General features: G+C 29.7%; 1 protein-coding gene across 1 annotated transcript in view; it reads left to right on the forward strand.

Moving 5' to 3' along the window:
* The first annotated feature begins 4,896 nt into the window (after positions 1-4,896).
* The window catches only part of LOC129962513 (uncharacterized), a 60,653-nt gene continuing 51,420 nt past the window's right edge, over positions 4,897-14,129 (forward strand). Inside the window, exon 1 of the mRNA XM_056076261.1 lies at positions 4,897-5,069. The gene's annotated coding sequence lies outside the window, so the exon portion shown is untranslated. The remainder of the gene's footprint in view (positions 5,070-14,129) is intronic.

Raw genomic sequence — 14,129 nt, forward strand, 5'->3', positions numbered from 1 at the left:
TTTTCTAGTTAGATTTCCATCAATTAATAACATAATATTAGAAAAATAAATTGTATATTTTTATACTAAATGATTTTTGGTACACTTGTAATATTTATGTAAATAATAATAATAGGAAAAGCTGGTAATAAAAAAGAAATGGTGCTTATAATGTACCTATATTTTTATCTTTCAATGTATTTAGACACATTTGAAAAAAAGAAAAATAAATCTATTTTCAATAAAAATTTTTTCCTGCTTTCTTATTTATTAATCTGGGGAATCTCTTCCAGTTTTAATTTATTATGATTATAATAAATATTTATTGTTACATTTTTTTTTATCTCAAAAGATTACTGATTATTATTGAATTCTTTATCATATTCTTAGCAGATTAGATAACATGACTGTTATCTTCCTAAATATGTCTAGAACAGATTTATATTAAATTAAGTATTAAGGCTAAAATGGATGTTAGGTTTCAGATATTAATAATTTTTGTTGTGTATTTATTCTAATCATAGTCCACTAGTTATTTTCTAAACTTTTAGAGATAGGCACATAAGTCCTGTTGGGAAAAATTGTTTTAAATGTTATAAAGAATGACATGGAAACATTGGGAAAAATGTTTTTAATGACATTAAGTATTGACAGGGCAAAAACATCCCAGGAAATCTTATTTTCTTATATCCGTAATGCTTAATCCCTCCCCCTTTCCTCCTTCCCAATATGCAACTTATTTAAAGGACCCCTTTTTTACTTTCTTGTGTACTATCCACAGATGAAGTAATCAATCAATTGTCAAAAAATTCGAACCAGAGATTTTGATAAATTTCCATCTCTTTGACTTCCGTGAGTTCAAAAAACAAATTATTGGAAAATGTCTGTGGCAAAGATAACTAAACAACACTTAGAGCTAGATGGATGAAATGTGTTATACCGCCTTTGAACCAAATTCGTAGATATTTGTCAAATTTTGAGTAAAATCCATTCAGGGGAACTCTATCTGGTTATTCGTATATAAATTGACATGATAATTACAGAACGAAGATAACTAGATATTTAAAATTCGGTACATAGATCTAATATCCGTAACGTAGACAATTATCAAATTTTGATGCAAATCCGAAAAGTAGTTGACCATCTGCAGGTCTGTACTTTCAGAAACATATAAACGCGATAACTGAAAAATGCAGTGATTTAAATATATAAAATTTGGTATGGGGTTTTGTGACTGCAAGTATAGTTCTGTGTCAAATTTTGGTTTTAATCAGTCGAAACAAACTAATCTGGAAACAAATTCGATTTTCCGATTCTCTTAACAAAATGCAAAAAAAAAAAAAAAAAAAAAAACCTCGCTAAGGATACTGTAAAAAGCTAAACTCCTGTCAAAGGTTAATATTTCACAACTACTGTTCGCCAATGCCATGCAAGGCGTTCTCTGAGATAACATTTTTATTAGAGAATAAGCGAGAAAGTTTCGGGGAGACAACTCCCGTTTTTTTTAACAAACTTATTAATTTAATTTAATTTTCAGCACATTTTCAGCTTTACGAGATTTAAAAACAAACAAACAAACAAGCTAATTATTTATTTTAGATTATTATTTTTATTTTAGTAACTTTGTGAAAATATTTGTTTTTTTATGTTATCTTGTTATTGTTTTTATTTTTTAAAATTGTTATTTATACAGAGGCCCTGTCCTTGCAAATACTGTAATAACTAAGTGAATTAAGTAAAACAGACAGAAAGCTGGCTAATTATACTCAACAAAGCCTTAGTATTATTCTAATATTTTATGATTCATAGAATTTGTATTTACTTATTTGGTAAAATATACTTCATCTTTGAGATGTTAATATCTTTTTAATCCATCCGTGTCCGACTCTCAGCCCTGCACTTCCGACTTACACTTCAAAGTCGGAAATCCGCTACTGTGCATTTTATTCATATTAATAATAGTAAATTTTAGTTTCTTAATAGTTAACCATTTTGAAGTTTCATTAGTTTTCGTAGGTATTCTAAGATGAAACAGGTATTTTTATTGTTTTTTCTGCAGTTTTTTTCATAAAAGTTTGCTCAAAAATTAACAGTAAATCCTTTTTTCTTATATATAGGTGTTAGCTAATGATCGAATTAATTCTATGCAAGCTTTATTGAATTCGTATTGGATGATTGTGGATTTGATTATCTTCATTATGCCCCCCCCCGCCTTTATTTCCGTTTTTACTCTATTGATCATATTAAAAATAAAAAGTGATTAAGAGTTGAAGCGTACGTACTGTTACGAAAATTTTGTTTTATAATGCTGAAATATATTTATTTGTTTATACTTTAGTTTACATGCATTTCTTTTTATTACTGCGGAAGAACTGACATATATAGGATGTCACTAAATAGTGGAATAAGCTTTTTTATCTCTAAATACTGTACTTAGACTTATACTTCTAATTATAAAGCTTCATTAAGTAACGTTGGCAATTTTATACAAACACTTTGCTTCTGTAGAGGTTGATAGTAAAAACTTTAAAGCATTGAATTTTTATGCATCCCCTATAGCGTAAGGGTGCCAATATATGTTTATTTTTAAATTTAGTCGATAAATCAAAAATTTTGATGAAAATACTTATTTAAGAAATACAAATTTATTCAATACAGAAACATTATCATATGTAAATCATAGCCGACTACTTTGACCCGACCGTAGGCACGAAAAAAATCTGAATGATTGAAATCACGACAATATAGATGGTAACTATGGTTGAATCCTAAGGCCCCTCACCGCTCACGATACAACCCCTCCCGTAGGATGCACGCTCCATCATCGGTAGTAGGTAGTCATCCCACAACAATTTTGCACCAATCAGGGCAGCGAGAACCAATCCCTATGTCGGAAGTACCTCATCTCCATTTTTGAGGTGCCTCTTCCCGGGGCGACGGTCATATCTAAATATTTGTCTAACAATATACCATACAATCATCATGATTTCAAAGAAATTTACTAATCACGCACAATATTGTTCACTTTGATTGGTTAACAATATTAACTTTATAAATAAGGGAAAGTAAACGTGAGAAATTGAACATTTAAGATAGTTCAGAGAAGTACTAGAGCAAGCCAAGCAAGAAAATAAAATTATTTGTTCGCATTTGTGTGCTTTCTAATAGAACGACACATTTCAGTAACAAGGAAAGCTTAGGTATACTGGCGATTTATGAGCATGTGACGTAATACCAGCCTAGTTGTAAAAGAGAAGAAGCACTGTTCCCCGAATTCCCGGCATCTTTCTAGGAAGTGTATTTGCTGAATGGTTTAGCAATTTCAAACTGCACGACCTTCCTTTCTCTGAGAGGAATAAGAAGGATGAGGAATTATAAATGTGATGCAAAAATTGGCATTTTGATTTACTTTTCAATTACACTGCCGTTGGTCAATCACAATCAATCAGTCTAGAAATTATCATTCCAAAACAGACAATATAGAGAATATTTCAACGAATTAACTGGCATCCTATACAGTATTCCAAAAATTCACGGTCTGGTATAATTATGTGATCGACGTTTAGGATTTAACAATTGAACCTCACCTAAGTTAAAATCGAATCCTGATTTTTCGAGAATGCAAACTGGACAGTTGTTTTAATCGAGATGAAAAATTAGTCTATAAAACTTTCACTTTTGGAACGATAAAAATCCATTCTTCGTACAAAAGATCATTATCAATGGCAATTTTCAAAAACTTTTTGAATTGGCATTAATTTTAATTAATATAGAAATATGTCAGCACTTGTAAATTAAAAAAAAAAACATCTTCATTTTAGTTAATTGTACAAATATGAGGGACTGCATAGATTTTCATAAATTTCGATTTTTTTGTGGTTACGTTCTATCAATAAAAAAATATTTATTGAAATTTTTGAATTATTTAAAATAAATACTTGTGAAAATTTATTATTATAACAACGTAGAGTTTTCCCTTGTATCAACATTTTGTAGTGAAATATGTTGTATTTTATATGCTTGCCTTGTTCTAGTTGCAAGCTTATCGTGCCCATTTTATAATATATATTGTAAATTTCATTTATCTCTTTGCTTTTTATTGCTTTCTTGCTTATTCACTTTGTACTCAGAGAGCCAGACAGATAAACTTCTTTTAAATTGAGTTTTTTTTTCTTTTTTTTTCAAAATTTGACTGAAGTCTATCCCGAGTTCGAATTTTCTGACAATTGTAATATTTTATTAATATATATTTCAAATAAGAGAAAATATTGGTTGATTGATTGGCCAAGCTGCATCAATAAGAGAAAATAAAAATGCAAATAACAATGCAAGAAATGCAAACGATAAGAAAGAATAAGCGAAACACAAATATTATTTTATTGGCTGTATTTATAAGCTAAATTATATTAATAAATAAGAAAAGCTATCAAAATACGCGTTTATTAGTGTAAATCTCTTTATTTTAAGCGAATCATCGAAGTTTTTCAAATTATCGTTTGCATGAGAAAAAGTAAAAATGCAAACGATAAGTTGCAAAACTATGATGATTTGTTTATAATAAAGTGATTTACACTAATAAATATAAGTTAATAACTTTTCTTGTTTATTAATATAATTTAATTTATGAATTTAACCAATTCTTGACTTTCAAAGAATTAGTTTTTCTTTCCAAAATTACAGATCGTCATTCCTGTACTCTTCAATAAATTTCCCTGATCGCTTCTTCTGGATAATCACAACTTAACCTTTCCCTTACTTGTTCCTCCTTTTTTAAATCTTCCTTTCCTCGACCTGTTGTTACAGATATTAAGCAGACATTACAATAACGGGCGTTCGGCCTCGAATCACTTTTTTTTTTCTTTCTTTTTTTGCTTTGTTTCGTTCGTTTCAATTTGCCTGACAGTCGAGTCTGTCGTGGCCTACTTCGGTCGACTGCCCTTCTGCCTTACTTCGACTGACGCTTTCGGCGACCAGCAATAAAGCATCTTTTATACAAGTTTGTTTCGCCAACGGAGACGGTTGCAGTGATTTCCCTCTCTCTCTCTGTGGATGCGATGGAATGCAAGTGAGATTGCTTGTTTACTCTCACGGTAAGCGTTTCTTTACATTATCTTCTTTTATGATGAATAGATTTATAATAATTGTATTTTCCAAGGATTCACTGTATTCGTTTGCATTGCTTTTGCAGAGAATGTGTTTTTAGTGGAATATCAACTATGAAAAAGAAGTATTCATTTATAAGTTTATTACATTTAGTTGTTATTTATGTAAATAAAATTAAAAATTCATTAATATTTTGTGCTCTAAAAAATGCAAAATACTGAATCGATTTTTTTTCTTTCAAATTTTGAACAACAATCTTATGAAACATAGGCAAATACTTTAGTGAAGGTTTCTTGATAGTTAATCAAATCGATAATTTTTTTTGAATAATAAATATATAAATTAATTTTTACTGACCAAATATTGATTTCTTTGCTTTTAATGTTGCAATTTTTATTGTAAGAAAAATATTATGGATATTTTAAATAGTTTTATTTACTTAATTTTTTAAATTTTGAGCACAAATATTATGAAACATAAATAAAGTTTTAGTGAAGGTTTCTTGATAATTAATAAAATCGATAATTTTTTTAAAATAAATATATATAATTAATTTTTATTAACCAAATATTGCTTTCTTTTTATCTATTGTTGCAATTTCTGTTATATGAAAATATTACGGATATTTTAAATAGTTTTATTTATTTCCCTTCAAGTCGCAACTCGCAATGATAATTAGATTTTGCACCATGCTTTAAAAATTATTAATATCTTATGGAAAAAATAAGTTGGTGTTTTCTAAAAAAACACTTAAGACGATTATTCGAGTAACTACGAGATTTAAAAGTTGTTTAGTGCCACAGGTATTTTTGTTTTAATTGAAATTAAAATCGTTGATGACAAGAAGAATCTATGTATGCAATATTTTAATAATCAAAATATATAATTAATTTTTATTAATCAAATATTAATTAATAAATATCAATATTATTTATGAGATAATTAATAAATTATTTTATAAGCTTGTATTATTTATAAAATAATTAATAAATATTTTATATTATATTATCTATAGAATAATTAATGAAAATATTGATTAATAAATATTGAGCAAAATATCCAAAATATTATGGAAATTTTGGGTAGTTTTATTTATTTTCCTTTATGTCGCTAATTCACAATTATATATATATATATATATATATATATATATATATATATATATATATATATATATATATATAATTTTTTAATCGAGTGCTGTTTCTCGTATTTAATGTTTACATCCTATAAAATTAATAATTGATGTGATTTTTGTCGTTTTTCATTTACTTACAAATTTCGACGCACCAGGAAGAACTTCGAGAAACTTTTTTTGAGATCTCTTATAAAGCGCTTCTGTCTAACATGAATTCTGTGACCGCTTTGAAAAAAATGTTATTGTTTTTCACACAATGAGATAAATAGTCTTACATTATGCTTAATATACATTTAAGATTTTCATAGCTTTTGAATATGTGTTTAGAAAAGCAAATACAAACACTTCTTTTTTCATTATGTAAGAACAATGAAATTGACAGCTTAAAAAAAAAGTTACATCTTTCTAGCACTACTCGCAATTACAAATTTGAGACAAGTTTGAACAGGCATGCATAAATTCATCCGATTAGCGGATGTCTTGCGTAACGTGGCTTCCTGTTACGCGGAAAATCCCCCCCCCCATGCTTTACGGACGTTTATATGTAGTAATAAATGCAAGTTTTGATAATTTTTTTTGTTTATTAATATAATTTAATTTATGGATATATATAAGAAAATAACTTCATGCCTTTCAATAATTACTACAAAAGCGAACAATGCTTGATATCTAAGTTAGTTCGCAACAAAAACATAAGACTGTAACCAGCGATATATATATATATATATATATATATATATATATATATATATATATTATAGTTCCCATTTCCCGGAGTATTTGTATAGTTCCCATGACCCCTTTCAGTTAGTAAGACATCACTACTCTGTAATAGTTCGCTAGCCAACTTGAAGAAACTATGTGAAGTATGTGTGTGTAATTTGAGATTTTGTATGTCTTGTGATGTGGAATCTAGAAGAAATCTCAATAGAATATCCGAAAGCCGGTGTTTTCAGCTGCACAACACCATGAGTCTCTCTTTACTACAAATAACACCCAACGTAGGCCCGAGAAAGAATGATCATCATTTCACTAAAAGACTTATTTTAAATTTAATAAGTAAAAACAATTTTTAAGAAAAAATGATTTTAAATCAATTTTTGTTATGATTATAAAATAATTATAATAAATTATTAACTATGATTATAAAATATTATTAACTATGATTATAAAATATATAAAAATATATTTTTAAGTGCTATAGACAAATGCTGTTTAACTCTTTCTCTTTGATATTAAATATACTAGAACGTCTAAGAAAGAAACCCAGGGATTGAAAATATTTAAAATGAGATTGAAATTTTGAAACGAATTAAATACAAGAAATAGCTTGCTTATATGTAATAATATATTTAGATTTTTTTTCCCTAAAAATCAAATTATTAATTTATATAATTGAAAAATATTTAAAATAACCAATAGTTTTTCATGAGATTGGATGACTACTTTAAACATTTAATAATAGCAAAAGGAAAAATGATGATAATATTTTAATGAATCATCTTAAATAGCGAACGACAAGTATAGCAAAGAATACATTTCCGCCCAACTTGGTATAATATCCAGGACACCAGGGACAGAGCCGCCATTTTAATCCATGCGCAATATCTCGCATTAGGAGAAGGACATACGGTTATCACTGACACAGACGTAAGATCAGTCATCTGTGTCCAAAGAGAGTAATTTCGGTGTTATTTCAACCACAAGGGAAGCGAGAACCAATCACCATATCGGAAGTTTCTCATCTCTATATCTGAGGGGTACCCCATAGAGGGATTTTAAATCCAAAGCTCAATTCTAGATATTTTTTGCAGTTTTGGATCTTTGAAACAAAAACGGGAAGAATGAAATACATAGCGAAATAAAAGCAAGATAGGCGGGGTGGCATTTCTACACATAAAAAATTTATATTCAAAAAGTTATGAAAGACTTCGGCCTGCCCTCGTATAGATCAAAAACGGTTAAAACTAAAAAAATAAATAAAAATGAGACTACAATTAAGATATTAGTTTGAAATGCAAGAACGATTTTTTTTATATGGATGTCTTGTCCGCCCAGATAATAAACAACTTTTCAAAACAGCTTTCTTTGGGAATAATAGAACTGCCTGTGTCTGCATATATTTCGTAATCAAGATAAAAGGTTAACTTAGATAAATGGTTCTTTAATAGCAAAAACACAATATTCAATGGATGTGAGATTTGAAAGAAATATATTTTTTGAGTTTTAACGAACTAAGACATTCAATTCTTTTTAATGAATTTTTAAATGTTATACCATTTACATTTTGTATTAAACATTCCGAAAATTATGAGAAGTTCGAAGTTACTTAAAAATATTTTCTTATCTGAGAGTAAAACTTCATTTTTACCTGCTTGTAAACGATGAGGAAATATTGTAATCACAGAAAAATTCGAACCCGAGATTTCGATGAATCTCCACGTTTTAGACCTTTCTGAATCCAAAAAACACACTTTGGGAATTATGTTTGACTCTCTGTTTGATAATCCAAACACGCTTTGAGCTAGATGGATGAAAATTTATATATGGTTTTCTATTCCAAATTTGGAGAATTTTATCAACATTTGAACAAAATCCATTTTGAGGAAGTCTGTGTGTTCGACACACACACTCATACACGATAACTACAAAATGAGGAGAACTAGATGGATAAAATTTGGTACATATATTTTACATCTAAAATTTAGGTATTTAACAAATTTGGAGCCAAATTCGATGGTAGCTTGTCTGTCGGTCTGTATTTTCCCAAGCATATAAACATGATCGCTCAAAGACGTTATGACGTAAATACATGAAATTTGGTACGTGATTTTGTGATTACAATTGTAGTTCTTTGTCAATTTTGGTTTCAATCGATCGGGTAAGATACATCCAAAATACACATTTATTTTTCTGGTATGTATATTAATCGCACCCTAGCAATTCACCGCCAAAGATCGCACTATAATAGACTGTTCCGTAACTAGTGTTTCGCCAAAGGCATACGGTTAATAATGCACAAGTACATTCATTAGAGAGTATGAAGAGGCCATTTCCGCTGACTTTGTATGTATACGGACAAGTTTGTTTCTCTACGTTTAAAGATTCCAATTATTATAACCTATTATTTAATTTTATTCTTATCAAATATTTAAAAAAGGAAAGAATTTAAATAATTATTCAATTAAACTTCAGAAAATTTGGAGCTAACCCCTAATCTAATGAAATGATTCATTTTTTTCTCTCATATGGGTTTATTTTCTTCATAAGTTTGGATTTAAGTTTATGAATCTGATTATAAGTTATAATAAGTATTTATGTTTCTTAGAACAAGAAGGAATTTTTATGCTTGTGTACTGGCCAATCTTCCTCCCTGTACAGTGGCGTAGCGACAGTGGGTGAGAGATGAGATATAAATTCCCCGACTCCTCCTCTCCAATCCACTTAAGACAGATGGACAATGCGTTTATATAACTTTTTGGAATTGAATATCATCAGGGTGCTTACAAATAGCATCGCTAGTACCATTAACATGTTTACTGACTGATGACCACTGGAAGTGCAAAAATCATGTTATGTCCAGAGAACTTATTGACATCGTTACGCCACTGTTTGGGTGTCTTTAATGAGTTTGTGAGAGATATGAGAGTTGATTAGAGTTTTCTTTTGGTCGTGTGACTATTTTTAAGCCAAATTTTTGTGCAGTGGCTTCTGAGGGTAAAGACCCCTGAGCACCCGAGGGCAGAAGTCTGACTTCTAGTTCAAATGAAGATAGCACACACACACTCGCTTGCACAACCCCTTTTTATGAGGGGGGGGGGCTCATTTACGCACCTCACAGAGAGAACACAAGGAAGAGAACAACCATGCCCGAACCAGGATTCGAATCCGGAACGCCTAGATCACGGGGAAGACGCGCTACCCCTAGGCCAGGACGCCGGCGGTTAAAGAGTTAGTGATTTAATTGAAAGGACAGTTTTAACATTTTTGAGACTTGGGAATGTTAGTAATAAGAAATGCCGTGACTGCAAAGTATTTACCAACCTTAAAAAAAAAGAATAAGATTTTGTCTTGAACAGCAATTTAAAATATAAAAAGCCGGATAATAAGTTCAATTAAAGCCAATTCTTTGAGAAAACGAGATTGTTGGGAGTAGAATTAGAATATTAAAAGATAGTTTATATTTAATATCAAAATTTAACAGAATGATATAAATATTAAAAAAAAACGAAATTAAGAAACTTAATAATTAAATTAGGACGAAACTGAGGGAAGAAATTTACAATAAAAATAAGGAAGATATTCGATTCTAGAAGCTTACCGAAAGAATTGAACAATACACCATAAGTTACTTTGCTTTATTTTCAGTCTCAACTATCCATCTGTATCTTTTCTTTCATTTAAACAATCCCTCAGTAAGAGAAACTTCCTTAAAAGCGTTTTTATGTCTTTTTTTTTTGTCTTGAAGATGAACAATCTCCCAATTATATCTGATGTTTTAATTGCTACAACAAAAAGGATGCTGTATTCGATCTAGCTCGATCAGTTTTTTTTCGTTCTAAAAGGAAATGTTCTTAATCAAAAGAACAAGAAAGAAGAAGCAAAAACTAAGAAACAAAAGGATTGGAATTCAACACATGTTCTTATTTCCCGCTATTCTTCATCTGGTTCGGAATGCAGTTCCACGAGCTCTCTGGGTATTTCCGAAGCCTTTTCCTTTCCATTTTCCTGCAAACTCTCACTTTTACTAAAAATTCGTATTCTATTTGGAGTTTGAATATTAAATTAATTCTAATATCTTTCAAAATTTTTTCGAATTATTATTTCAGTCACATAGTCTTTTGGTACATGGTTACATTCAAAATTCACTTATGTAAATGTTAGAGTATGCTATTTTTATTCAGCCAAAAATAACGCCAAAACATCTGGTTCTATTTCCTGAAATTTCTTCCATTTCAAACTTATAATTTAAAACATATTTCTTAGATACGCCAGCTGATTAAGCCAAAATGCGAGATCGAAATTTACTTTATTTTAGTCAAGTGATTTCCGGTTTAGTTATATATAAAATGCTTGCCAAAAATGCAAGAAGATTCATAAAAAATGTTCTTAAAATTTTTGATTCTCTCAGTTAATTTAATTGACGTTTCGTTCTGAAATTACTCGAAGGATGCTTCTAGAAGGAATTCATGATTTTGATGGGTTGGAGATTCATCGTGTAAATGGATATAGTGTGCGTCAAATTTTTCGTCTTGGATCGAACGTCCTCCTCCTTCTAATATAACAGAATTTTGGAGTGTGGTGTATGAGTTCTCCACGGTCTAAATTTATGGCGTCCGTCTGAAAGTGTCCTTTGTGTAACCTTAAACTGGATACCAATCTAATTTAATTTAAGTTCTTGATTTTGAACAGTGGTCAGATGAGGAAAACAACACCTGAACCGGTACTCTTGCTTAAACTTTCATATCACATCAGAGTGATTTGAACAATCTCGACAGACTTGATACGCGTCAGATTCAATTTATTCATTCATTACCCAAGCCGAGCCCTGCCTACCCAAAGGACCAGACCAGTGTTTAAGTAAACAGTTATCTGTTGGTAGAATAGTGTCTAGAACCGGCTTCTCTCCTATACCGCAGCTAAGATTTTGTTAATGGGATTTCAAGACTCTAACATTCATTCTGATGAAACACGGTATCGCAATAAAATAGTTTTATCTATAGCCTTACAATATAAATCGCTTTAACTTTGCTCCGGTCCACATTACTAATATAACAAAATTTGGCTTAATACCCTTGTGTGTGAAACTTTGTGTTTATAACAGAATTCATTATAGTACTCCTTTATAAAATAATTTGCTAATGATTGCTTTCAGCGAATAATAATCAGTTTATCGAATTCTTAAACAATAATCATTGCTTTTAGCTTTCTATTACTGGATATCAAGAAAATTAACGAAAGGTATTCATAAAAATGGGCTTTGAAAACCATTACTGTATTAACAAAGCTTTAAATATACAGTTTTATTATTTTTTTCTAAGCATACATTGTTGATCTAGTTTTTTTAAAAAAATTGCCTTTTGTTTTATGAAGAAAGGTTAATATTTGCACACATAAAAAATTATCATTTGTGTGTAAAATGACAATTTCTTTCTTTTTTTATGTGCACTCAGAAAGATAATGTCGATAAAAATTTAATGGCTGCAAAATAAAAATTTGTACAGTACATTAACCCACAAAATAAAAAGGGTAATTTTTCCTTCTTTCATAAAGATATTTTTTCGTTTACTATTGATACAGCTGAGCATAATTCTAGAAGACCGCTTTTAAAATTGACTTCTCCAATACTGATAGCAGACAATTTGTTATTGGAAAATATTCAAAAGTTTGCTAATTTCTTTTTATATATGGAGCCACAATATATGCTTACGTGTTTTACTCGCATGCTAACTAATAATGATAAGAAGGAAAAAAGAAGTATGTTTTTTTGTGTCTTTGTAAATTTTGATAATTTCTTTTGTGTTTGTGACATATTTATAAAGCAGAATTGCCATTTCCTTCTTATTTGCTCATTTGTTTAATATCTATTTTCGTTTCATTTTACGAAGGATATTATGTGAATCAAAACTGCATATTCTTCGGATTAAACTTTTTGATTCTATAATTCGTTAGCAATCGGAATATTTAAGTATCAGGGATTTGTTCTGACAGAATAATTGAAAAAATTGCCAATTTTAATGAGCTTAGTGGAAAAAAAACATTGATTTGAAGAATAATAAAGATTTTAATTGACAATGTCATTTCCGATCCCCACTTCGCCTTTGTGATGCTTTTAAATAACAGATTTCATTAGCATATTAAAAATGCGTTGTAAAATTTTTATCAGAAATTTTTCGTTGATTTAGAATCGAAAATGTGATGATCTGAATATAAAGGTATCGACTTCAAGCCAGGACGGTTCTAAGTTCGAAACCCCATTGTTTCGTTCCCAGTACTCATTCGATCTTATGATGAAAATCAAATACCTACCATTGGCGCGATATGAAATTTTGGATGGAGGACATTTGGCTCAGACATTATTCTCTCTATTTATAATATCATCTTTACATTCTCATAGCCATTCTTTGCTTTTCGATATTTTAGATTTGTATGATAATCTTGTGTGGAAGGGTTTTCATATTATTTTATGTTGGGCCCCTGCACATGTGGGAAATGAAAAGGCTGATATGGCAGCTAAATTGGCGACTACTTTCTTGCCAACACAGATCCATCTTCCGGATTACAATAAATATATAAGTTGCATTTTGTTTTTTCATTGGCAAACTGATTGGGACACACAAATCGTAATAGCTTCATACATTTAAGCCTACAATAGATATCTGGCCCACGTCACCTTGCAGAAAAGTGGACACCATTTTAACTAGGTTGAGGATTGATCACATTCGATTCACGCACCGATTCGATTCATCAACACCATTTTGCTCAATTTATAACAGTCCTATGTCTCTTACACATTCTTGTAGAATGTCCTTTGTTTTCTTTTCAGCGTATCACATTTTTTTAGAAATCTCACCCTGATTTGGACGAGCTGCTTTTCAGTACTCCGCATGTTACCCTTTTTAGTTAAAAAAATATTGGTTTTTATAATCATATATAAACATTAGCCATGCATTCTATTACTATACGATATCTTACATCAGCGTTTTTTTTTCATGACTGTTACATTTTTATATTTTTTGACACTTTTATTTCGTAGACATCCTGTGTTTCGATTTTATTATAAATTGATACAAATGTTTTAATACTATAACGGGGTGCAGCTTAGCCAAAAAGAGCTTTTGTGCCATAAAATACAAACAAACTCTAATACTAACTTTTTAATACTTTTATAATAACATTTTAAAAGAAA

The sequence above is a fragment of the Argiope bruennichi genome, chromosome 3 (genome assembly GCF_947563725.1).
Source record: "Argiope bruennichi chromosome 3, qqArgBrue1.1, whole genome shotgun sequence".
NCBI classification, from domain to species: domain Eukaryota; kingdom Metazoa; phylum Arthropoda; class Arachnida; order Araneae; family Araneidae; genus Argiope; species Argiope bruennichi.